The 26,110-nt window shown below is 40.9% G+C and overlaps 1 pseudogene; it reads right to left on the bottom strand.

The window, feature by feature from the left end:
* Positions 1–1,519: 1,519 nt before the first annotated feature.
* LOC129847968 (zinc finger protein 729-like) lies at positions 1,520–24,056 on the bottom strand (annotated as a pseudogene).
* Positions 24,057–26,110: the final 2,054 nt, after the last annotated feature.

Here is a 26,110-nt window from a genome sequence, read left to right as displayed (position 1 = left end):
GGAGGGACTTTATTCATACAAGGATGCAGGTGCAGCTGGTTTGCAACACAGGATGATACTCCCAGGAACAGGAGATTATAATAGGACAGTTTCACAAGGTTAGTCTGTGGTGGTTAATGTCTGTGTTACCAAATGAGGAGAGACAAACTTCACACACCAATCAGAGTTATACTTAAACTACATATTTAATAATAAGATCTTTGCAATGACTTTCAACAATTCACTATTTCTAATGAACCGTGGAGAGTGGCAACACAATGGCTACTGAGATCTTTTATAGCAAAGATCCACCCCCTAGTCGACATAAACCACAGATATTAGGAACAGTTTACAAAGTGAGACTTTATAATGAGAAAGGAGTATCCCGTAGCCAGATAGCATTCGCTATAATTTATCATTCAGTTTGGTCCCTAAGACGAGGTTCTAATCTCGTTCCTGGTACTTCATAGCACAAAACACCAACTCATCCAATGGCATAACTCAATTGTCAACTCTATCAATTGTCAACTCTAGATACTCCCATCTCAAGTAAAACCCCTTCTTGACCCCACTCCTGGACAAGCTCACTTGGTTCCCCATTAATCACACCATCCCTTCGCATAGTTTAACAGATACATTCACATATGAAGACAATGTTCCCTCCTGTCCTCTTCCCTTCCTGATATTCTGCATAGCACCAGGGACATGTGAAAGACAAGCCTGACCTCTCCCCTCTCTGGGACCCAGGTGACTGAGCCCCAGCTGAGGGAAGAAGTGCAACTGCCAACACCAGAGTCCGAATGGATACATTTTAATAACAAGTATATCACATGAGCATATTATGCAGATAAGACATCTTAATTATCTATGTTACCCAACTAATTCTGATTCATCCACCACAAGTCACATACTCAGATATGTGGACACATACAATTAACATTTTGCATTACAGTCTGTGAACATTTTCATTTCATTAAATCATCAGTGGGCCAACATTGTAAATGTAAACAACGGAACAAATGCATCACATCCAAATATCACTTGATTATCTGTAGTGCTGGATGAAGACACCCAGATAAACACACACAGAGTTTAAAAAAGGACAATTTAAACACATGGAATCGGATCTACTCAATATTCAATTCATGTTTTCTAATAATCGCATAAAAATTGACCATTTAAAACAGAAGGAATCTGACCTACTCTATATTCAAACCGACAAACTCCATATTCAATTCGTGTTTTCTAATAAAACATACAAATATATGTTTTAGTATACTTTGTACAATTCAATTTCATGTGGTAAAAACAGGTAATCATTATCAGTCAACAATATAAGACAATGGGAGCACTGTGTATGTTCTCTGATGAATTTTAAGTCAATGTGACGTGAAATATCAATATACACGCTAAGAGAAATAATTTCTCTCTCCTGTGTGTATTCTCTAATGACCTTTAAGTGACTGTGATGAGTAATATGTTTTCCCGCAGTCTGAGCTTTTATAAGCCTTCTCCTCTGTGTACGGTCTCATTTGTTCTTTCAGTCATGCAAAACCTTTCCACACTGGGAGCAGTGCTAAGGCTTCTACCCAATGTGTATTCTCTCATGTTTTTTCAGGTAGGCTTTCTGGTTAAAACGCTTTCCACACTGTGAGCATTGGTAAGGTTTCTCCCCTGTGTGTATTCTCTCATGTCGTTTTAGGTCCCCTAACTGGTTAAAACACTTGCCACACTGGGAGCAGTGATAAGGCTTCTCCCCAATGTGTATTCTCTCATGTATTTTCAGGTAGCTTTTCTGGTTAAAACTCTTTCCACACTGTGAGCATTGGTAAGGTTTCTCCCCTGTGTGTATTCTCTCATGTCGTTTTAGTTCCCCTACCTGGTTAAAACACTTTCCACACTGGGAGCAGTGATACGGCTTCTCCCCTGTGTGTATTCTCTCATGTCGTTTTAGGTCCCCTAACTGGCAAAAACACTTTCCACACTGGAAGCAGTGAAAAGGCTTCTCCCTTGAGTGTATTTTCTCGTGTTGGTTCAGGTGTCCTTTCCTTTTGAAACTCTTTCCACACTGGGAGCAATGGTAAGGCTTCTCCCCAGTGTGTATTCTCTCATGTTGTTTAAGCTCCCATAACTGGTTAAAACACTTTCCACACTGGGAGCAGTGATACGGCTTCTCCCCTGTGTGTATTCTCTCATGTCGTTTTAGGTTCCCTAACTGGCAAAAGCAATTTCCACACCGGGAGCAGTGAAAAGGCTTCTCCCTTGTGTGTATTTTCTCGTGTTGGTTCAGGTGTCCTTTCATTTTGAAACTCTTTCCACACTGGGAGCAATGGTAAGGCTTCTCCTCAGTGTGTATTCTCTCATGTTGTTTAAGCTCCCATAAGAAGTAACAACCCTTTCCACACTGGGAGCAGTGGTACGGCTTCTCCCCTGTGTGTCTTCTCTCATGTCGTTTCAGGTCCCCAAACTGGTTAAAACACTTTCCACAGTGGGAACACTGTCTTGCTGGTTTGGACCTCCCTGGCTCTGGTTCCTCTGAGTCTGGTCTTTCTCCTGCCAAAGACAGTGTTTAAAAAAAATAGAGACCTGAATGAAACCTCCACATGATAAAACGGCCTTGCTTCGAGGGTAAATCCTAATCAGATCCCTCAACCTGAGGCCAGTTTTAACAATCTTGGTGTGATTTTAAAACAAATGTTGTAGAGCTTCCTGGTAATTACTGATAATATGTTTACATTACTTATTTTATTCATTCTGTTTTACAAGTCAGAACACAAAAAACTAAAAAGTTCTAGGACACTGAAGACACAGGCGTCGCTAGATTCCAATTGAGCAGGTGGTTCTAAATATATAACTTCCATAGCTGTATGATACAGAATGTGAACTACACACTTCCTTAAACATAAAATAAGTAAATAAGTAATTTTAAGTGGAAGTCAAAAACTAGTTTTTACGTCGAAGACACAAAGCACATCAGTAACATCTCCCCGTTGTTGAAAGGGTTCGACACATGCTGTTTAAATGGACCAATTTCTTATTTAGACGTTCACAGATTTTCAACATTTTGAAACATGTCAAATTTTGGGTAAAGTAAAAAAATAAGGTGAAATATTTGGGTAAATGTGCCTAAAACTGATAGTTACGACAATGAACAAAAATATAAACACAAGTGTTGGATGTTTCATGAGCTGAAAAAAAAAAGATTGGAGAATTTTTAACATCCCAGTTAGTGAACATTTATTCTTTGCCAAGATAATCAATCCACCTGACAGGTGTGGCATATCAAGAAGCTGATTGAACAGCTTGATTATTAAACACAGGTGCACCTTGTTAATAAATAAAAGGCCACTCTAAAATGTGCAGTTTTGTCACACAACAATGCCACAGATGTCTCAGAGGGAGCGTGCAATTGGCATGCTGACTGCAGGAATGTCCACTGGAGCTGTTGCCAGGGAATTCAACGTACAGTACCAGTCAAAAGTTTGAACTCACCTACTCATTCAAGTGTTTTTCTTAATTTTTTACTATTTTCTACATTGTAGAATAATAGTGAAGACATCAAAACTATTAAAAAACACAAAACGGAAACATGTAGTAACCACAAGTGTTAAACAAATCAAAATATATATTAGATTCTTCAAAGCAGCCACACTTTGCATTGATGACAGCTTTGCACACTCTTGGCATTCTCTCAACCAGCTTCACCTGGAATGCTTTTCCAACAACAGACTTGTAGGAGTTCCCAAATATGCTGAGAACTTGTTGGCTGCTTTCCCTTCACTCTGCGATCCAACTCATCCTAAACCATCTCAATTTGGTTGAGGTCGGGGGATTGAGTAGGCCAGGTCATCTGATGCAGCACTCCATCACTCTCCTTCTTGGTCAAATAGCTCTTACACAGCCTGGAGGTGTGTTGGTCATTGTCCTGTTGAAAAACTAATGATAGTGGGACTAAGCCCAAACCAGATGGGATGGCATATCGCTGCAGAATGCTGTGGTAGTCATGCTGGTTAAGTGTGACTTGAATTCTAAATAAATCACTGACATTGTCAACAGCAAAGCACCCGCACACCATCACATCTCCTCCTCCATGCTTCACAGTGGGAACCACACATGCGGAGATCATCCGTTCACCTCCCTCACATCTCACAACGACATGACGCTCGGAACCAAAAATGTCAAATTTGGACTCATCAGACCCAAGGACAGATATCCACCGGTCTAATGTCCATGGCTCGTGTTTCTTGGCCCAAGCAAGTCTCTTCTTCTTATTGGTGTCCTTTAGTAGTGGTTTCTTTGCAGCAATTCGACCATGAAGGCCTGATTCACGCAGTCTCCTCTGAACCGATGATGTTGAGATGTCTGTTGCTTGAACTTTGTGAAGCGTTTATTTGGGCTGTTATTTCTAAGGCTGGTAACTCTAATGAACTTATGCATCCGAAGTAACTCTGGGCTTTCCATTCCTGTGATGGTCCTTAAAGTAATGATGGACTGTTGTTTCTCTTTGCTTATTTGAGCTGTTCTTGACATAATATGGACTTCGTCTTTTACCCAATAGGGCTATCTTCTGTATACCACCCCTACCTTGTCACAACACAACTGATTGGCTCAAACACATTAAAACCTGTTATGGCTAGGGTTTCCGCTAGCGGAACGTTTCGACAACATCCGGTGAAAGTGCAGAGCGCGAAATATATATATTTTTTATTAGAAATATTTAACTTTCATGCATTCACAAGTGCAATACACCAAATTCAATTTTAACTTCTTGTTAACCTGTCTAGGATGAGGGTGCCGCTAGCGGCACTCCCCCCCACCCCCACTGAAAAACCAGTGCCGCGAAATTCAAAAAAAATATTTTTTTTAAATATTTAACTTTCACACATTAAAGTCCAATACAGCTAATGAAAGACACAGATCTTGTGAATCCAGCCAACATGTCCGATTTTTAAAATGTTTTACAGGGAAGACACAATATGTAAAGATGTACATCTATTACCTAAAAACACATTGGCATAATCCACCATCTTTTATTTGTCCACCAACACCAGTAGCTATCACTTTTGTTAGAAAAAAGTGCATATTTCAGGTAGATGGCATAGGTTACAATTGCACCCACCGTCACAAATGGACTAGCAAAACTACATAGAGCAACGTGTTTACCTACTTACTAATCATCAAACATTTCGTAAAAATACACAGCATACACTAATCGAAAGACACAGATCCTGTGAATACAGACAATATTTCAGATTTTCTAAGTGTCTTACAGCGAAAACACAATAAATCGTTATATTAGCATAGCACATAGCACATAGCAGCCCAGCATTGATTCTAGCCAAAGTGAGCTATAACGTCAACATCGCCAAAATAAATTAATTTTTTCACTAACCTTCTCAGAATTCTTCAGATGACACTCCTGTAACATCATATTACACAATCCATATAGAGTTTGATCGAAAATGTTTATATTTAGCCACCAAAATCATGGTTAGACAATGTGAAATGTAGCCCAGCTGGTGAGAAAATGTCCGTGCGCCATATAAGACAGTGATCTATTCTTATACATAAATACTCATAAACGTGACTAAAAAATATAGGGTGGACAGGGATTGATAGACAATTTAATTCTTAATACAATCGCGGAATTACATTTTTTAAATTATCCTTACTTTTCAATGCAGTTTGCGCCAAGCGAAGCTACGTCAAAAAACATGGCGTCCTAAGCCACTAACATTTTTCGACAGAAACACGATTTATCATAATAAAAATGTCCTACTTTGAGCTGTTCTTCCATCAGTATCTTGGGCAAAGGATCCTTTCTTGGGAGTAATCGTCTTTTGGTGGAAAGCTGTCCTCTTGCCATGTGGAAATGCCAACTGCGTTCGGGATGAACTGGAAGCGTGCCCAGCAATTCACAGCGTTTCAGAAATAAATGTCCCAAAATCGCACTAAACGGATATAAATTGCTATAAAACGCTTTAAATTAACTACCGTATGATGTTTTTAACTCCCATAACGAGTAGAAACATGACCAGAGTAATATTACTCCCTCCACTAATGCTTGGAACAAGTGCGGGTCGATGTCCCCCAGGCGCATTACGCAGCAAGAAAAGAGTTCCTAGCTACAGGTTTTTTTAATTTGTAGTGCCTGTGAACGCGCAATCGACCCCATTCAAATCGTCATCACGTAAAGGCATCCAGGGGGAGACGTAAGCAGTGTCCGTATACTCATAGCAATAACTGTGACCTTTTAACTGACTCCAGATCAGGGGCCAAAATTTCTGAAATCTGACTCCATGTCAGGGAAATTGCTGTAGAATGGGCTCTGTTCCACTTAGAGACGAAATTTCAACTCCTATAGAAACTATAGACTGTTTTCTATCCAATAATAATAATAATATGCATATTGTACGATCAAGAATTTTGTGGGAAGCCGTTTCAAAAATTACACGATTAGCATAAATAGTGACAACAGCGCCCCCATCCTCAACAGGTTAATCTAGCCACCGTGTCAGATTTCAAAAAGGCTTTACGGCAAAAGCAAACCATACGATTATCTGAGGACAGCACCCCATCAAACAAACACATGACAATCATATTTCAACCAGCCAGGCGCGACACAAAACTCAGAAATAACGATATAATTTGTGCCTTACTTTTGAAGAACTTCTTCTGTTGGCACTCCAATATGTCCCATAAACATCACAAATGGTCCTTTGGTTCGATTAATTCCGTCGTTATATCTCCAAAATGTCCATTTATTTGGAGCACCGGTTTCAACTCGCCCAACATAACTACAAAATATCTAATAAGCTACCTGTAAACTCTGTCCAAACATTTCAAACAACTTTCCTAATCCAACTTTAGGTATATTAATACGTAAATACGTAAAACAACGTGAAGCGCGTGACCTAGAGCGCGCATCAAAACATTAGAGAGCACAAGGCTGGACCCTCGTTCTGAATAGCCGTACCTCTTCATTTCTATAAAGAAAAACATGAACCAATTTCTAAAGACTGTTGACATCTAGTGGAAGCAATAGGAACTGCAACCAAGTGCCACAGAAATCTATGTTCCCATAGAAAAACAATTGAAAACAGAGTCACCTCAACAACAAAATAATCCTCCTGGATGGTTTGTCCTCTGGGTTTTGCCTGCCAAATAAGTTATGCTATACTAACAGACATTATTTTAACAGTTTTAGAAATGTTATAGTGTTTTCTATCCAAATCTACCAATTATATGCATATCCTAGCTTCTGGGCCTGAGTAGCAGGCAGTTTACTTTTGGGCACGCTTTCAACCTGGATGTGAAAATACTGCCCCCTATCCCAAACAGGTTTTAAGGAAAGAAATGCCACACCTTAACTTCTAAAAAGGCACACATGTTAATTGAAATGCATTCCAGGTGGCTACCTCATGATGCTACAGTCCTCCTCTAAGACTCCATAATGTTTCATCATCAGATGCTACAGTCCTCCTTCAAGACTCCATAATGTTTCATCATTAGCTGCTACAGTCCTCCTTTAAGACTCCATAATGTTTCATCATTAGATGCTACAGTCCTCCTTTAAGACTCCATAATGTTTCATCATTAGATGCTACAGTCCTCCTTTAAGACTCCATCATGTTTCATGTCCATAATGTTTCATGTCTGGAAGTGCTACTCTATCTATTCTACTCTTATCCTTTCGGTTTTTATAATATTTAATAATATTAATAATGTTATAATAGGTAATAACTAACTTTAATAACTAGGGTTAATACCTGCCTGGCTCCCAACAAAAATTTTATCTTTACCGCCCTCTAACAATACCGCTACAGAATTAGCATAGTAGGCCATGTAACTTAAGGTCATCTGAAATATTTAGGACTAACTAACTATTCCTTGCCACCCATTCTGAAACTCACTGCAGCTCTTTGTTAAGTGTTGCTGTCATTTCAGTTGCCGTGATAGCTGACGTGTACAGTGTTGAGTCATCCGCATACATAGACACACTGGCTTTACTCAAATGTCGTTGGCATGTCGTTGGTAAAGATTGAAACAAGTAGGTGCCAAACAGCTGCCCTGGGGAATTCCTGATTCTACCTTGATTTTGTTGTACAGGCTTCCATTAAAGAACACTCTCTGTGTTCTGGTAGACAGGTAGCTCTGGGGCGGCAGGTAGCCTAGTGGTTAGAGCGTTAGGCCAGTAACCAAAAGGTTGCTGGATCGAATCCCCGAGCTGAAAAGGTAAAACTCTGTTGTTCTGCCCCTGAACAAGGCGGTTAACCCACTGTACCCAGGCTCTTAACTGACTTGCCTAGTTAAATAAAGGTAAAATAGAAATTAAACACCGGTGACGTGTCATTGCTGATTTTTTTAAACCAAAATTTAATTGAAGATGCTCCAAAGATTTTTACAATCATTCTTTATGTCATTTATCTTTGTTTAAAAAAAAGTATATTATTTACATCAACAACATAGGAATCACTACAAAACGTATTGTATGACCTCTTTTACACAATATTAGGCCCAGCCTTTGGAACTGTGGTTTTCCTAGACATGGCTACTATATTGTGATCCCTACATCTGATGGATCTGGATACTGCTTTAAAACACATTTCTGCAGCATTAGTAAAGATATGACCAAAACTTGATGATTTCATTCCTCTACTGTTTGTAACTACCCTGGTAGGTTGACTGATAACCTGAACAAGGTTGACGGCACTGGTTACAGTTTGAAGCTTTCTCTTGTGTGGGCAGCCTGATCACAGCTTTCCTCCAGTATTAGTTCATTAATTAACAGTGTCTGGAGTTTAGTTTTCCTGTTCTACAGTCTTGTAAAGATAGGGGGGTTGACTGGGACAGGCAATGTAACATCCATGTTTTAATGAAAAGCTTTTGTAAAACAAGCACCTTACATTGGATCATCTTTTAACTTTCTCTCTAAAGCTAACTTTCATCAAGGTCTTATATGGTCTATTGGTTTCTCTCTTTTCATTGGCAGAATCCTTTTTCAGTGTTATGATATTCATAACATCCATATCCACCAGTCTATCTTCCTGTCAACTAACAGAACTCTGCTGGTTGTCCTGGTAACAGATACCAGTGGGCAGATCTATTGCATTTGTTCAAACTAAACTACAGCACTTACTTTGATGAGTCAAATCTGATCCTTTCTTCTCTTCTCCTCCTCTCACAGTTCCACTCAGCCCCGTTGTTTTCCTGCAGTCCACCAGCAGCACAGACAACCTCTTCATACCCAGCAGTAAGGTGCTACCGGGAGAGGCATGACACGGGGACTCCGGGAGGGAGGAAGGGCTAGCGTTGTCCTAGTAACCATAAAGAGGGGACACAGACACATATCATTATGGATGCTGATGTCACTGTTGTCATAAAGTGCCTTACAGAAACCCAGATCCCGATAGAGCAAGCTGTATGCTAGACGAGACCAAGCTGTACCATCTGGTGGTCTGATCTGGAGAGACTCTTCTCTGCCTCGTCAGCATCAGGATGTTGTTGAGGCTCCCCAGAGGATCCACGAAAGTCATGTCTATCTCCTGTGTGAACGAGAACATCAAACAGATGGTGAACTTATGACCATCGATTGCAATCACAGAGTCTTACAAGAGGCATTAATATGTCTAAAAAAGTGCCTATAATGGCCACTTTCATCGTGATTTCCTAAAATGTTGTTTGTGTTGCAAATGTAAAAGGGTCGTTCCAAGAAAAGGGGTCCTTTTGCGGCCCTTTGAAAATGTATTAGAAATTATGCTCCCAGACGTTGAATTCTGAAAAGCCTGATTTATGAAGTGCACTTTAATGTGGACTACATGGATATTTCAATACATCTAATATAAAAGTCACAAAAATATATGTACCAATGACAGATAGCACCTTTAACAATTTATTGAGTACTGAACAACATATTAAAGTGTAGAACTTCAGTAGAATGCCCCTTTCAAACCCCACATTAGTTCAAGAAATGCATATTTTGTGCCCGTTTTTAAGTCAGTACTCACTGGTCTTAATCGACTCTTCAGCCTCCCTTTTCACTCCCAAAACGTCTTCCTCCTCTTTTATTGAGATAGCCTCCTCATCCTCTTTTACTCTAAAAGGTTCTTCCTCTTCTTTCACTACATTATCTTCTTTCAATGTTATGGCATCTTCCTCCTTTTTGATTCTGAAAGCTTCTACCTCCTCCTCTTCCACTTTGACAACCTCTTTCCCATCTTCCTCTTTCACTGTAATATCATCCTCTTCTTCTTTCAATGTGATAGCTTCCTCTTCCTCCTTTTTCATCCTGAAAGCTTCTTCCTCTCCTTTCATCAGAGCTTCTTTCTCCGTCGAGCTTAGTGAGCTCATGCTCCGGTCGATTAGCCTAGTGCATTATCAATTTAACACATTTGCTAATTTAACAAGCAAATTACGTGTAAATGAAAGAGTAGATAAGTAAACAGAATTATATTCAAAACACTAAGAGTAAAATACACAAGATTGGTCTAAAGCGCTTCAATGTTTCGGTTTTAAGTTCGCTAGCAAATCACCACGTTGGTTGAATCAGAAGCCTTTTGTCGCTGTTGAAGCCTCCAGTTCCGTCCACTAGAATATACGTCACGCAAGCAGCATCACCTGAAAGGCTCAAATCGCCACCTGCTGACTGGAGTGGGTAACGCAGATTGGAAAAATATTAATTACAATGTTTATTCTTGCAAGCAATGTCATGAGAGGTAATAAAATAAAATAAACAGATGTTATGTTTTCTCTTACTTCTTACAGCCAATACTTTACTCCAGGGCTGACCTGCCCATTAGGTAGGATTAGGTGACAGATTAAAGAGTTTTCATTTTTATGTCATAGTTATTCTGAACCCACTGCCTGCAAGTCGTCTAAATTATCCTAAGTGATTTGTATTTTCCTTCAACTTTCTGAAGAGGAAAAAGCCCGGAAATGCCACTGTCTGAGTGCAATTGTCTACCATTATGTTTAGCTGTTGGGCGATTATGCTAATGACAACCATCTTCTGGTTGATTAAAAAGCTGTCATGACGTTGCCTGCGTGGGTATAGCAAACCCCATCCCCCTCTCCCTGCCTCTCCCTTTCCACCACAACCCATGCGGTGATCACAGAGAGATGTCGTAAATTCCTGAGAATCTCCCCACCACAAACAGTATTAAGACAGAGGGTAAACTTTCAGGACAAAGGAATTCTCTTCCACCTCACAGAACTTGAGGTACGAACATATTTCATGTTCCTGCCAAAGTAGGAAAGATTGGTGAAGATCCTAGCTATTAACATGTCCATTTGTCCCCATGTGGGAAACTCAGGAGAGACTGTGGGACCACATTACCATACCACTGTTTATATAATAACCTCAGATATGAGGTTTACATCTGTTTGTTGTATAAAATGAATGAGTGAGTATGATACTGTTTGTATAATTGTGTAATATGATTTTGGACTGTTTAATTAAGAAAAATACAAATACCTTTTTGATTTGAACTAAATCCAAGGACCGCCCTGAGCCCAGTATGGGTCAGAGACCATGGGACCACCCCTCTCTGCTATCTGAATAAAACCCAACTCCTAAGAAATTACCATTATGACCATGTTTCTCTCAATCACGAGAGGACAAAGGTTGCAGACCAGCTTACCTCGATAACGAGAGGGCCAAGGTTTGAGACCAGACTGCTGAATCTTTTAACCATCCCACGTGGTTAAAACTCTTATACGAATCATAACAATTCTTTGATATTGACTTCTAGTCTGCAGCTAGGAATTCGGTATCATTGAACGCGAAGAAAGACAACCGCCGAAACATCCATTCTATAACGAATGTCACTGAACTCTCCACAATAACTCCAACAAAAACGAACTTCTCTCCAACGATCAAGACGACACACACACTGAACGTAACTATATATATATTGATTGCAATTGTTCCCGAATGAGTGAGCGTTCATGTGTAAGGATTAGCATGTCAATTGTTATAGTTATGGACTCTGTAGTGAATTATTAGTCGAATGCAACTTTCCCTTTTGTCTAACAGCCGCCATGCCGGTTCAGCCCACTAGGGTATATTGCTCCCATCATTTCATGTAACTATTTTAAGTTTGTTTGTTTGTTTATGCATTTCTGTGAATTAATTAGTTAGTAATAAATAAATGATTTAAGACAATTGATGTATGGATGACTCATAGTGAAGACTGGGTTCGTGCAGATCAACGATTTACGACGTTTGGAATGAGACTGACGAGGTAGAGTAAATAAATCATTAATTAGAAGACTATTGATCAGATATGAAAATATTTGAAAGGTTATATTGGGAAATTATAACTTTGTAATCTAATAACTTTCCCTGGTGCCCTCGAATTCATAGTTAATTAGTTACGTTATTACTCAAGTGATAGCGTAAGCCCTAATTACAGGAATATATGATAAAAACTATAAGTCTTCAATTTAACGATAGCAAAGACACGACAAAGCTTTCCCACAAACCTTGTCAAGTAAATGTTCACTACAAAGTAGTCTATGCCTACCTGGCAGAATGATATCATGATTATTTGCATCAATCCAGTTGTGATTTGTTCAGCAGACTCTGCAATCACATGTGTGCTACAGAGACACCACCAACCAAGCAAGGCTCTTGCTGGTGCCACTTGAATTAAAGGGTATCTACACACAAAAATGAAAATTTCTTAGATTTGTCTCAGACTTCAAAAGTGGTCTCCTGATGTGATTTAAGTATTGTTGTGGACTTAGAACATCCAATGTTGTTGTTTTTCTATTAACAGTGTGATTTAGAGAGAAAAACAGAAAAACAGGGACAAATGTGAAACCTGGAAAAATTGAGAAAATGGAATTAGGTTAAAAAAAGAAAAGAATAGGGCCCTAAATATTCTATTCAGTTTCTCTCATTACTGGATTATCTAGGGATAGTGTAGAGTAACAGCTGTATCCCGAAGTGACCTTTAACCTCCCTGCTCCTCAATACGTCTCCCACTGGATCAAAGCTTCAGCCAAGTAGGATACATGATAGATTCAACACATGGAGTTGGGTTGGATATAGTCATGGTAGGATACATGATAGTGGCAACACATGGAGCTGGGTTGGATATTGTCATGGTAGGATACATGATAGTGTCAACACATGGAGTTGGGTTGGATATTGTCATGGTAGGATACATGATAGTGGCAACACATGGAGCTGGGTTGGATATTGTCATGGTAGGATACATGATAGTGGCAACACATGGAGCTGGGTTGGATATAGTCATGGTAGGATACATTGGGCGGCAAGATGTTCTTTACCATTCGGCCATCAGATTTGCCACCAATGCTCCTTATAGGACACCTCACTGCACTCCATACTCCTCTGTAAACTGGTTATCTCAGTTTAACAGTCGCAAGACTGTATAACAGTCGCAAGACCCACTGGTTTAATGCTTATATATAAAACCCTCTTAGGCCTCACTCACCCCTATCTAAGATATCTACTGCAGCCCTCATCCTCCACATACAACACCCGTTCTGCCAGTCACATTCTGTTAAAGGTCCCCAAAGCACACACATCCCTGGGTCGCTCCTCTTTTCAGTTTGCTGCAGCTAGCGACGGGAACAAGCTGCAAAAAACACTTAAACTCGACAGTTTTATCTCCATCTCTTCATTCAAAGACTCAATCATGGACACTCTTACTGACAGTTGTGGCTGCTTCGCGTGGTGTATTGTTGTCTCTACCTTCTTGCCTTTGTGCTCTTGTCTGTGCCCAATAATGTTTGTACCATGTTGTGTTGCTACCATGTTGTTGTCATGTTGTGTTGCTACCATGTTGTTGTCATGTGGTGCTGCTACCATGTTGTGTTGCTAACATGTTGTTGTCATGTGGTGTTGCTACCATGTTGTTGTTATGTTGTGTTGCTAACATGTTGTTGTCATGTGGTGTTGCTACCATGTTGTTGTCATGTCGTGTTACTACCATGTTGTTGTCATGTGGTGTTGCAACCATGTTGTTGTTATGTTGTGTTGCTACCATGTTGTTGTTATGTGGTGTTGCTAACATGTTGTTGTTATGTTGTGTTGCTACCATGTTGTGTTGCTACCATGTTGTGTTGCTACCATGTTGTCATGTGGTGTTGCTACCATGTTGTTGTCATGTGGTGTTGCTATCATGTTGTTGTTATGTGGTGTTGCTAACATGTTGTTGTTATGTGGTGTTGCTACCATATTGTTGTCATGTAGTGTTGCTACCATGTTGTTGTCATGTGGTGTTGCTACCATGTTTTTGTCATGTTGTGTTGCTACCATGTTGTTATGTTGTGTTGCTACCATGTTGTTGTTATGTGGTTCTGCTACCATGTTGTGTTGCTACCATGTTGTGTTGCTACCATGTTGTGTTGCTACCATGTTGTGTTGCTACCATGTTGTGTTGCTACCATGTTGTGCTGCCATGTCATGTTGCCACCATGTTGTTGTTATGTGGTGCTGCTACCATGTTGTTGTCATGTTGTGCTGCTACCATGTTGTTGTTATGTGGTGTTGCTACCATGTTGTTGTTATGTGGTGCTGCTACCATGTTGTTGTCATGTGGTGTTGCTACCATGTGGTGTTGCTACCATGTTGTTGTTATGTGGTGCTGCTACCATGTTTTTGTCATGTTGTGCTGCTACCATGTTGTTGTTATGTTGTGTTGCTACCATGTTGTTGTTATGTGGTGCTGCTACCATGTTTTTGTCATGTTGTGTTGCTGCCATGTTGTTGTCATGTGGTGTTTCTACCATGTTGTTGTTATGTGGGGTTGCAACCATGTTGTTGTCATGTGGTGTTTCTACCATGTTGTTGTTATGTTGTGTTGCTGCCATGTTGTTGTCATGTGGTGCTGCTACCATGTTGTTGTTATGTGGGGTTGCAACCATGTTGTTGTCATGTGGTGTTTCTACATGTAATAATAACATGTATGATTTATATTTATAAGTTCTTTAGTAAAAAAACATTAGTGACATAATTTAGTATTTAATATTACATAGTAAACTTTAATAATTGTAATATGTAAGTTTAAATGACTACTAAAGTTTTTGAATAAAATAAAAGGTTTGAAAGAAAATGTAATTTACCTTCAATGAAATATATCTCTCTCTCTTTCTCTCCCTCTATCTCTCCCCTTGTCTGGGAATGTTAAGGGTCAAGAAGTTGTGAGTCTAGGGGGGCCCTTGCACACAGGGGAACTATATGTATGTAACAGTATAACTTTACGTCCGTCCCCTTGCCCAAACCCGGGCGTGAACCAGGGACCCTCTGCACACATCAACAACAGTCACCCATCGTTACCCATCGCTCCACAAAAGCCGCGGCCCTTGCAGAGTAAAGGGAACCACTACTTCAATGTCTTAGAGCAAGTGACGCCAACGACTGAAAGGCTGCTAGCGCGCACCACCGCTAACTAGCTAGCCATTTCAAATCGGTTACATGTACACAAAATAACTAACAACCTGGACCCCCAGGTGTCTTTCAAAACATATGTTTTACTAACGACCTAAACAGATAATTTTTACCCTTTTAAAAATAGTTATGGGGGGAGGTCCGGGGGATGTCTGTCTTTGAAAGGGTCATTGTAATCTTTAAGATGTCCCCTTTACTGATGACCTAAACAGATACATTTTACCCCCCATAAAAGACTGTCCGAGGGATGTCTCAGTCAACCCCCCCCAAAATAAGCCCCAAAGTTCTCACACCATCCTCTATGGAAGGGTCATTGTACTCTTTAACTATACTTCCTTTAATGACGACCTAAACAGATCACTTTTACCCTTTAAATAATAGTTGTCAGCTATCCAGATTTAATGGTCAAGAGATTGTGAACCGAGGGGCCCTTGCACACATGTTGTGTTTAGGTTAACGTTTTCTGTTTATGAAGGAATACATGATTGAGAGGATATAGACCACAAAAAAAAAGATAATTGTATTCTTAACGATGTGCCCTTTACAAATGACTTAAACAGATCATTTAACTCCATGAATAACCTTTTACTGCAGGGGGCTAAATCAGGGGCCTTCAATGCTGCAGAAAAGTTTTGGTACCCTTCCCCAGATCTGTGCCTCGACACAATCCTGTCTCGGAGCTCTACGGACAATTCCTTCAACCTCATGGCTAGGTTTTTGCTCTGATCTGCACTGTCAACTGTGGGACCTTATATAGACAGGTGTGTGCCTTTCCAAATCATGTCCAATCAATTGAATTTACCACAGGTGGACTCCATTCTAGTTGCAGAAACATCTCAAGGATGATCAATGGAAACAGGATGCACCTGAGCTCAATTATGAGTCTCATATAGCAAAGGGTCTGAATACTTATGTAAATAATTTTTGTGTTTAAAACATTTGCAAAAATGTATAAAAAACTTGTTTCCGCTTTGTCATATGGGGTATTGTGTGTAGATTGCTGAGGAAATTGTTTCATTTAATACATTTTTTAATAAGGCTGTAACATAACAAAATGGGAAAAAGTCAAGGGGTCTGAATACTTTCCAAAGAAACTGTAAGTGATTGAGGAGAGAGCATCATTGCTATATTCTAATTAAAATAATTGACCCATAAGGGAACATATGAGCAAAGCAATGCGTGACCCATACAGAATAAAAAATATATTAATCTCAATGAGAAATATAATTTAATAAACAAACGTTTGCATAACCAAAGACATGCATGTTAACGTTAGAAGCCTCCTCCCTAAGTTTGTTTTGTTCACTGCTTTAGCACTTTAGCTCTGCCAACCCAGATGTTTTAGCCGTGTCTGAATCCTGGCTTAGGAAGACCACCAAAAATTCTGACATTTTCATCCCTAACTACAAGATTTTCAGACAAGATAGAACGGCCAAAGGGGGCGGTGTTGCAATCTACTGCAAGGATTGCCTGCAGAGTTCTGTTTTACTATCCAGGTCTGTTCCGAAACAATTTGAACTCCTACTTTTAAAAATCCACCTCTCTAAAAACAAGTCTCTCACTGTTGCCGCCTGCTATAGACCACCCTCTGCCCCCAGCTGTGCTCTGGACACCATATGTGAACTGATTCCCCCCCATCTATCTTCAGAGCTTGTGCTGCTAGGCGACCTAAATTGGAACATGTTTAACACCCCAGCCATCCTACAATCTAAGCTTGATGCCCTCAATCTCACACAAATTATCAATGAACCTACCAGGTATCACCCCAATTCCGTAAACACGGGTACCCTCATAGACATCATCCTAACCAACTTGCCCTCCAAATACACCTCTGCTGTTTTCAACCAAGATCTCAGCGATCACTGCCTCATTGCCTGTATCCGTAATGGGTCAGCGATCAAACGACCTCCACTCATCACTGTCAAACGCTCCCTGAAACACTTCAGCGAGCAGGCCTTTCTAATCGACCTGGCCGAGGTATCCTGGAAGGATATTGATCTCATCCCGTCAGTAGAGGATGCCTAGATATTTTTTTAAAATGCCTTCCTCACCATCTTGAATAAGCATGCCCCATTTAAGAAATTTAGAACCAGGAACAGATATAGCCCTTGGTTCTCTCCTGACCTGACTGCCCTTAACCAACAGAAAAACATCCTATGGCGTTCTGCATTAGCATCGAACAGCCCCCGTGATATGCAACTTTTCAGGGAAGCTAGAAACCAGTATACACAGGCAGTTAGAAAAGCCAAGGCTAGCTTTTTCAAGCAGAAATTTGCTTCCTGCAACACAAACTCAAAAAAGTTCTGGGACACTGTAAAGTCCATGGAGAATAAGAACACCTCCTCCCAGCTTCCAACTGCACTGAAGATAGGAAATACTGTCACCACCGACAAATCCATTATAATTGAGAATTTCAATAAGCATTTTTCTACGGCTGGCCATGCTTTCCACCTGGCTACCCCTACCCCGGTCAACAGCACTGCCCTCCCCTCTGCTACTCGCCCAAGCCTTCCCCATTTCTCTTTCTCCCAAATACAGTCAGCTGATGTTCTGAAAGAGCTGCAAAATCTGGACCCTTACAAATCAGCCGGGCTAGATAATCTGGACCCTTTCTTTCTAAAACTATCTGCTGAAATTGTTGCCACCCCTATTACCAGCCTTTTCAACCTCTCTTTCGTGTCGTCTGAGATTCCCAAAGATTGGAAAGCAGCTGCGGTTATCCCCCTCTTCAAAGGGGGAGACACTCTAGACCCAAACTGCTACAGACCTATATCTATCCTACCCTGCCTTTCTAAGGTCTTCGAAAGCCAAGTCAACAAACAGATTACCGACCATCTCGAATCCCACCATACCTTCTCCGCTATGCAATCTGGTTTCAGAGCTGGTCATGGGTGCACCTCAGCCACGCTCAAGGTCATAAACGATATCTTAACCGCTATCGATAGGAAACAGTACTGTGCAGCCATATTCATTGACCTGGCCAAGGCTTTTGACTCTGTCAATCACCACATCCTCATCGGCAGACTCGACAGCCTTGGTTTCTCTAATGATTGCCTCGCCTGGTTCACCAACTACTTCTCTGATCGAGTTCAGTGTGTCAAATCGGAGGGTCTGTTGTCCGGACCTCTGGCAGTCTCTATGGGGGTGCCACAGGGTTCAATTCTTGGACCGACTCTCTTCTCTGTATACATCAATGATGTCGCTCTTGCTGCTGGTGAGTCTCTGATCCACCTCTATGCAGACGACACTATTCTGTATACTTCTGGCCCTTCTCTTGACACTGTGTTAACAACCCTCCAGGCGAGCTTCAATGCCATACAACTCTCCTTCCGTGGCCTCCAATTGCTCTTAAATACAAGTAAAACTAAATGCATGCTCTTCAACCGATCGCTGCCTGCACCTGCCCGCCTGTCCAGCATCACTACTCTGGACGGCTCTGACTTAGAATATGTGGACAACTACAAATACCTAGGTGTCTGGTTAGACTGTAAACTCTCCTTCCAGACTCACATCAAGCATCTCCAATCCAAAGTTAAATCTAGAATCAGCTTCCTATTCCGCAACAAAGCATCCTTCACTCATGCTGCCAAACATACCCTTGTAAAACTGACCATCCTACCAATCCTCGACTTCGGTGATGTCATTTACAAAATAGCCTCCAAAACCCTACTCAATAAATTGGATGCAGTCTATCACAGTGCCATCCGTTTTGTCACCAAAGCCCCATATACTACCCACCACTGCGACCTGTACGCTCTCGTTGGCTGGCCCTCGCTTCACACTCGTCGCCAAACCCACTGGCTCCAGGTCATCTACAAGACCCTGCTAGGTAAAGTCCCCCCTTATCTCAGCTCGCTGGTCACCATAGCAACGCCCACCCGTAGCACGCGCTCCAGCAGGTATATCTCTCTGGTCACCCCCAAAACCAATTCTTCCTTTGGCCGCCTCTCCTTCCAGTTCTCTGCTGCCAATGACTGGAACGAACTACAAAAATCTCTGAAACTGGAAACACTTATCTCCCTCACTAGCTTTAAGCACCAGCTGTCAGAGCAGCTCATAGATTACTGCACCTGTACATAGCCCATCTATAATTTAGCCCAAACAACTACCTCTTTACCTACTGTATTTATTTATTTTGCTCCTTTGCACCCCATTATTTCTATCTCTACTTTGCACCTTCTTCCACTGCAAACCAACCATTCCAGTGTTATTTTTTTTACTTGCTATATTGTATTTACTTCGCCACCATGGCCTTTATATATTTTTTTATTTATTTATATATATATTTTGTTTGCCTTCACCTCCCTTATCTCACCTCACTTGCTCATATTGTATATAGACTTATTTTCACTGTATTATTGACTGTATGTTTGTTTTACTCCATGTGTAACTATGTGTTGTTGTATGTGTCGAACTGCTTTGCTTTATCTTGGCCAGGTCGCAATTGTAAATGAGAACGTGTTCTCAATTTGCCTACCTGGTTAAATAAAGGTTAAATAAAAAATAAATAAATAAAATGAAAACTGGTAGGGAACATTGTATTTAGCTAGGATTTCATATGGCCAGGAAGGTCATTGAGAATAACAATAGACAATAGTTAATGTTGCTAGTTTAGGGATGAAGATAGTGAAGGTTCATTATGTTAAAGATGTTTTTTATTTTGACGTGGAAACAATGTTTATTGGAAAGTAAAACAAAGAACTCTTCATTGAGACAATGATAAACAGCAATCCGTGGGAGAGTTGTGGTGGATATTATAAAATAAGGATCTGTTGGAGTCCAAGTCAAACCAAGAATCTTTATTTCTGAGCTCAGAAAGAATAACAGAGTTTGGTATTTTATTAGGATCCCCATTAGCTGTTGCAAAATCAGCAGCTACTCTTCCTGGGGTCCACACAAAACATGACACATAATACAGCACATCAATAGACAAGAACAGCTCAAGGACAGAACTACATACATTTTGTAAAAGGCACACGTAGCCTACATATCAATGCATACACACAAACTATCTAGGTCAAATAGGGGAGAGGGGTTGTGCCGTGAGGTGTTGCTTAATCTGTTTTTTGAAACCAGGTTTGCTGTTTATTTGAGCAATATGAGATGGAAGGAAGTTCCATGCAATAAGGGCCCTATATAATACTGTACGCTTTCTTGAATTTGTTCTGGAAACTTGGGGACTGTGAAAAGACCCCCGGTGGCATGTCTGGTGGGATAAGTGTGTGTGTCAGAGCTGTGTGTAAGTTGACTTGTAAGAACTTTGATGATATCTGTACATTATAGGAACACCTGTGATGACAAAAGTACAATGATTCTTGTGTTGCTTTAGCTTGAGATGAAGAATCAGTGGTTGACACCTTGCAAGTGCATGAAAAGGTCAACTGTACAAAGTCAGATGTCTATGTGTTGAAACTATATTTTAGGTAACAGATGGATAAAGGGAACTAAGAGTTCCTGTTGATACTATGTTCCAGTCTTACTTTCAGTCTGACATGATAGCAATAAGGGGAAGAGTGATAGGGAAACTAACTGCCAATAACGCAATAAGCTGAACTCCGCCTAGCAGAGACATCTTTGTATTAGCAACTATAAATTATGAGCTTATATGGTGTTAATAAGGGACATCACCCGGGGCGGGGTGATCCTCAGTAGGGGATAAAAAGGGAAAACACCATATTTTGAACTGAGTGTCTTGCTTGCAAATTGCTGTAAGTGTAAACTCCGGGTTGCAATCCTTATTAAACAAACTAAGCTCTGATCAAATACGGATTTCCTGTGGTCTCTTCTGTGCACATAGGGCAGAATTCCCTTACAGACTATGCAAACAATTTGGGATTTTCAACATATTCATGTTTCTTATAAAAAGAAGAAGTGATGCAGTCAATCTCTCCTCAACTCTTAGCCAAGAGAGACTGGCATGCATAGTATTAATATCAGTCTTCTGATTACAATTAAGAGCAAAATGTGCCGCTCTGTTCTGGGCCAGCTGCACCTTTAATAGGTCTTTCTTTGCAGCACTGGACCACACGACTGGACAATAATCAAGATTAGACAAAACTAGAGCCTGCAGAACTTGCTTTTTGGAGTGTGGTGTCAAAAAAGCAGACCATCTCTTTGAGGCTAGACCTCTCCCCATCTTTACAACCACTGAATCTATATGTTTTGACCATGACAGTTTACAATCTAAGGTAATGCCAAGTAATTTAGTCTCAACTTGTTCAACAGCAACACAATTCATTACCAGATTCAGCTGAGGTCTAGAACTTAAGGAATGATTTGTACCAAATACAATGCTCTTAGTTTTAGAGATGTTCAGTACCAGTTTATTACTGGCCACCCATTCCAAAACAGACTGCAACTCTTTGTTAAGTGTTTCAGTGACATCATTAGCTGTGGTTGCTGATGCGTATATGGTTGAATCATCAGCACACATGGACACACATGCTTTGTTTAATGCCAGTGGCAGGTCATTGGTAAGAATAGAAAAGAGTAGAGGGCCTAGAGAGCTGCCCTGAGGTACATTACACTTTATATGTTTGACATTAGAGAAGCTTCCATTAAAAACCCTCTGAGTTCTAGTAGATAGATAGCTCTGAATCCACATTATGGCAGAGGTTGAAAAGCCATAGCACATACGTTTTTTCAACAAGAGGTTATGGTCAATAATATCAAAGGATACATTGAAATCTAACAATAGAGCTCCCACAATCTTCTTATCAATTTCTCTCAACCAATCATCAGTCATTTGTGTCAGTGCAGCACATGTTGAGTGCCCTTCTCTATAAGCATGCTGAAAGTCTGTTGTTAATTTGTTTACAGAGAAATATCATTGTATTTGGTCAAACACAATTTTTCCCAACAGTTTGCTAAGAGCTGGCAGCAAGCTTATAGGTCTGCTGTTAGAAACAGTAAAGGCCGCTTTACCACTCTTGGGTAGTGGAACTACTTTGGCTTCCCTCCAGGCCTGAGGACAAAGACTTTCCTCTAGGCTCAGATTAAACATATGACAGATAGGAGTGGCTATAGAGTCAGCTACTGTCCTCAGTAGCTTCCCATCTAAGTTGTCAATGTCATTATTGATCGATAACAATTTTTCCACCTCTCTCACACTAACTTTACAACATTCAATACTTGCACTGCTTTTCTTTCATTATGATTTTTTACAAGTTTTTTTCCATCATTCTTTATATCATTGATCTTGGCTTCCTAATAAAGTGTATTATTTTGTTGAGTTTGGTCACATCATTTCTCCATTTGCAGTACGTAAGCCAGCCAGATGTGCAGCCAGACTTGTTAGCCACTCCTTTTGCCCAAACTCTTTCAAACATACAGTTTTTAAATTCCTCATCAATCCATGGAGCCTTAACAGTTCTAACAGTCAGTTTCTTAACAGGTACATGTTTATCAATAATTGGAAGAAGCAATTTCATATGGTTTTCCCACAGTCTGAGCTTTTGTAAGCCTTCTCCTCTATGTGCAGTCTCATGTGTTCTTTCAGGTTGCTTAATTGGTTAAAACCCTTTCCAGACTGGGAGCAGTGGTAAGGCGTCTCCCCTGTGTGTATTCTCTCGTGTTTTTTCAGATCCCCTGACCGGTTGAAACACTTTCCACACTCTGAGCAGTGGTTAGGCTTTTCAACTGTATGTATTCTCTCATGTTTTTTCAGGCTGCTTAATTGGTTAAAACTCTTGCCAGACTGGGAGCAGTAGTAAGGCTTCTCCCCTGTGTGTATTCTCTCGTGTTTTTTCAGGTTCCCTGTCCGTTTAAAACACTTGCCACACTGGGAGCAGTGGTAAGGCTTCTCCCCTGTGTGTATTATCTCATGTTCTTTCAGATGCCCTGACCGGTTGAAACACTTTCCACACTGGGAGCAGTGGTAAGGCTTCTCCCCTGTGTGTATTATCTCATGTTCTTTCAGATGCCCTGACCGGTTGAAACACTTTCCACACTGGGAGCAGTGGTAAGGCTTCTCCACTGTGTGTATTATCTCATGTTTTTTCAGATCCCCTGACTGGCTGAAAAACTTTCCACACTGGGAGCATTGGTAAGGCTTCTCACCTGTGTGTATTCTCTTGTGTTGTTTCAGGTTCCCTAACTGGTTAAAACACTTGCCACACTGGGAGCAGTGGTAAGGCTTCTCCCCTGTGTGTCCTCTCGTGAACTTTCAGGGTCCTTAAACGGTTAAAACTCTTTCCACACTGGGAGCAGTGGTAAGGCTTCTCCCCTGTGTGTATTCTCTCGTGTGATTTCAGGTTCCCGACCGGTTAAAACACTTGCCACACTGGGAGCAGTGGTAACGCTTCTCCCCTGTGTGTATTATCTCATGTTCTTTCAGATGCCCTAACTGGTTAAAACTCTTTCCACACTGCAAGCAGTGGTAAGATTTCTCCCCTGTGTGTATTCTCTCATGTCGGTACAGGTCCCTTAACTGGTTAAAACACTTTCCACAGCGGGAACACTGGTGTCTTCTTGTTGGTTTGGACGTCCCTGGCTCTGGTTCCTCTGAGTCTGGTCTTTCTCCTGCCAAAGACAGTGTGTTTTTAAAAAAAGAGATCTGAATGAAACCTCCACATGATAAATAGGCCTTGCTACGAGGGTAAATCCTAATCAGATCGCTCAATAAGCTAAGGCCAGTTTTAACAATCTTGGTGTGATTTTAAAACAAATGTTGTAGAGTTTCCTGGTAATTACTGATAATGTTTACATTACTTATTTATTCATTCTGTTTTACAAGTCAGAACACAAAAAAACTAAACCGTTCTTGGACACTCAAGACACAGATGTCGCTTAATTCCAATCGAGCAGGTGGTTGTAAATATATAACTTTCATAGCTGTATGATACAGAATGCGACCTACAGTCGTGGCCAAAAGTTTTGAGAATGACACAAATATTAATTTCCACAAAGTTTGCTGCTTCAGTGTCTTCAGATATTTTTGTCAGATGTTACTATGAAATACTGAAGTATAATTACAAACATTTCATAAGTGTCAAAGGCTTTTATTGGTAATGACATGAAGTTGATGCAAAGAGTTTTTTCCCTCATTCAACTTTTTCACTCCGGACGCTTTATCTGGACATGGTTCGTCAGTACTTTCAACAGCCGAAGCTAAGTAGTAACATTATCATGTCTTTTAATTGCAGTCGCTGTACTCATAATATACAGGAGAACGATCGCCTTACGGCGAGGATAGCTGTGCTGCAAGCCCAGCTTCAGACGCAATCGTTAGGCAAGGGTAATTTCAGTGTAGGAAAGGAAGAAACAGCGTCTGTGCCACCAGTAAGTACAGATACTAACGTTAGTATAAATCCCCCCGCACAGTCCCCCGCAGCCGGACAACTTTCTCATGGCTTCTGGAGGGAAATGCTGTAGGAATGCTCAACTGGTGTCGCTCATTCAGCCGACAGAAACTTTCAACCGGTTTTCCCCATTAAGTAGCGAGTCGGAGTCTGAGGCCGAGTTTTCTCTTGTCTCTACTCCTCCCGTTACGGGGTCTGAGACGCCGAAGGCCCCCACCATTAGCTCTGACAAATTGAAAACCCTAGTCATTGGCGACTCCATTACCCGCAGTATTAGACTTAAAACGAATCACCCAGCGATCATAAACTGTTTACCAGGGGGCAGGGCTAACGACGTTAAGGCTAATCTGAAGATGGTGCTGGCTAAAGCTAAAACTGGCGAGCGTAGAGAGTATAGAGATATTGTTATCCACGTTGGCACCAACGATGTTAGGATGAAACAGTCAGAGGTCACCAAGCGCAACATAGCTTCAGCGTGTAAATCAGCTAGAAAGATGTGTCGGCATCAAGTAATTGTCTCTGGCCCCCTCCCAGTTAGGGGGAGTGACGAGCTCTACAGCAGAGTCTCACAACGCAATCGCTGGTTGAAAACTGTTTTCTGCCCCTCCCAAAAGATAGAATTTGTAGATAATTGGCCCTCTTTCTGGGACTCACCCACAAACAGGACCAAGCCTGACCTGCTGAGGAGTAACGGACTCCATCCTAGCTGGAGGGGTGCTCTCATCTTATCTACCAACATAGACAGGGCTTTAACTCCACAATGAAATAGGGTGCAGGCCAGGAGGCAGGCTGTTAGCCAACCTGCCAGCTTAGTGGAGTCTGCCACTAGCATAGTCAGTGTAGTCAGCTCAGCCATCCCCATTGAGTCTGTGCCTCGAACTAGGTTGGGCAAAACTAAACATGGCGGTGTTCGCCTTAGCAATCTCATTAGGATAAAGACCTCCTCCATTCCTGCCATTATTGAAAGAGATCGTGATACCTCACATCACAAAATAGGGTTAATTAATGTTAGATCCCTCACTTCAAAGGCAGTTATAGTCAATTAACTAATCACTGATCACAATCTTGATGTGATTGGCCTGACTGAAACATGGCTTAAGCCTGATGAATTTACTGTGTTAAATGAGGCCTTACCTCCTGGTTACACTAGTGACCATATCCCCTGTGCATCCCGCAAAGGCGGAGGTGTTGCTAACATTTACGATAGCAAATTTCAATTTACAAAAAATAAAATTACATTTTCGTCTTTTGAGCTTCTAGTCATGAAATCAATGCAGCCTACTCAATCACTTTTTATAGCTACTGTTTACAGGCCTCCTGGGCCATATACAGCGTTCCTCTCTGAGTTCCCTGAATTCCTATCGGACCTTGTAGTCATAGCAGATAATATTCTAATTTTTGGTGATTTTAA

The sequence above is a fragment of the Salvelinus fontinalis genome, unplaced genomic scaffold (assembly GCF_029448725.1).
Source record: "Salvelinus fontinalis isolate EN_2023a unplaced genomic scaffold, ASM2944872v1 scaffold_0980, whole genome shotgun sequence".
NCBI lineage: Eukaryota > Metazoa > Chordata > Actinopteri > Salmoniformes > Salmonidae > Salvelinus > Salvelinus fontinalis.
Note: the sequence above shows the minus strand (reverse complement) of the source record. Positions and strands in the feature narration are given on the sequence as shown.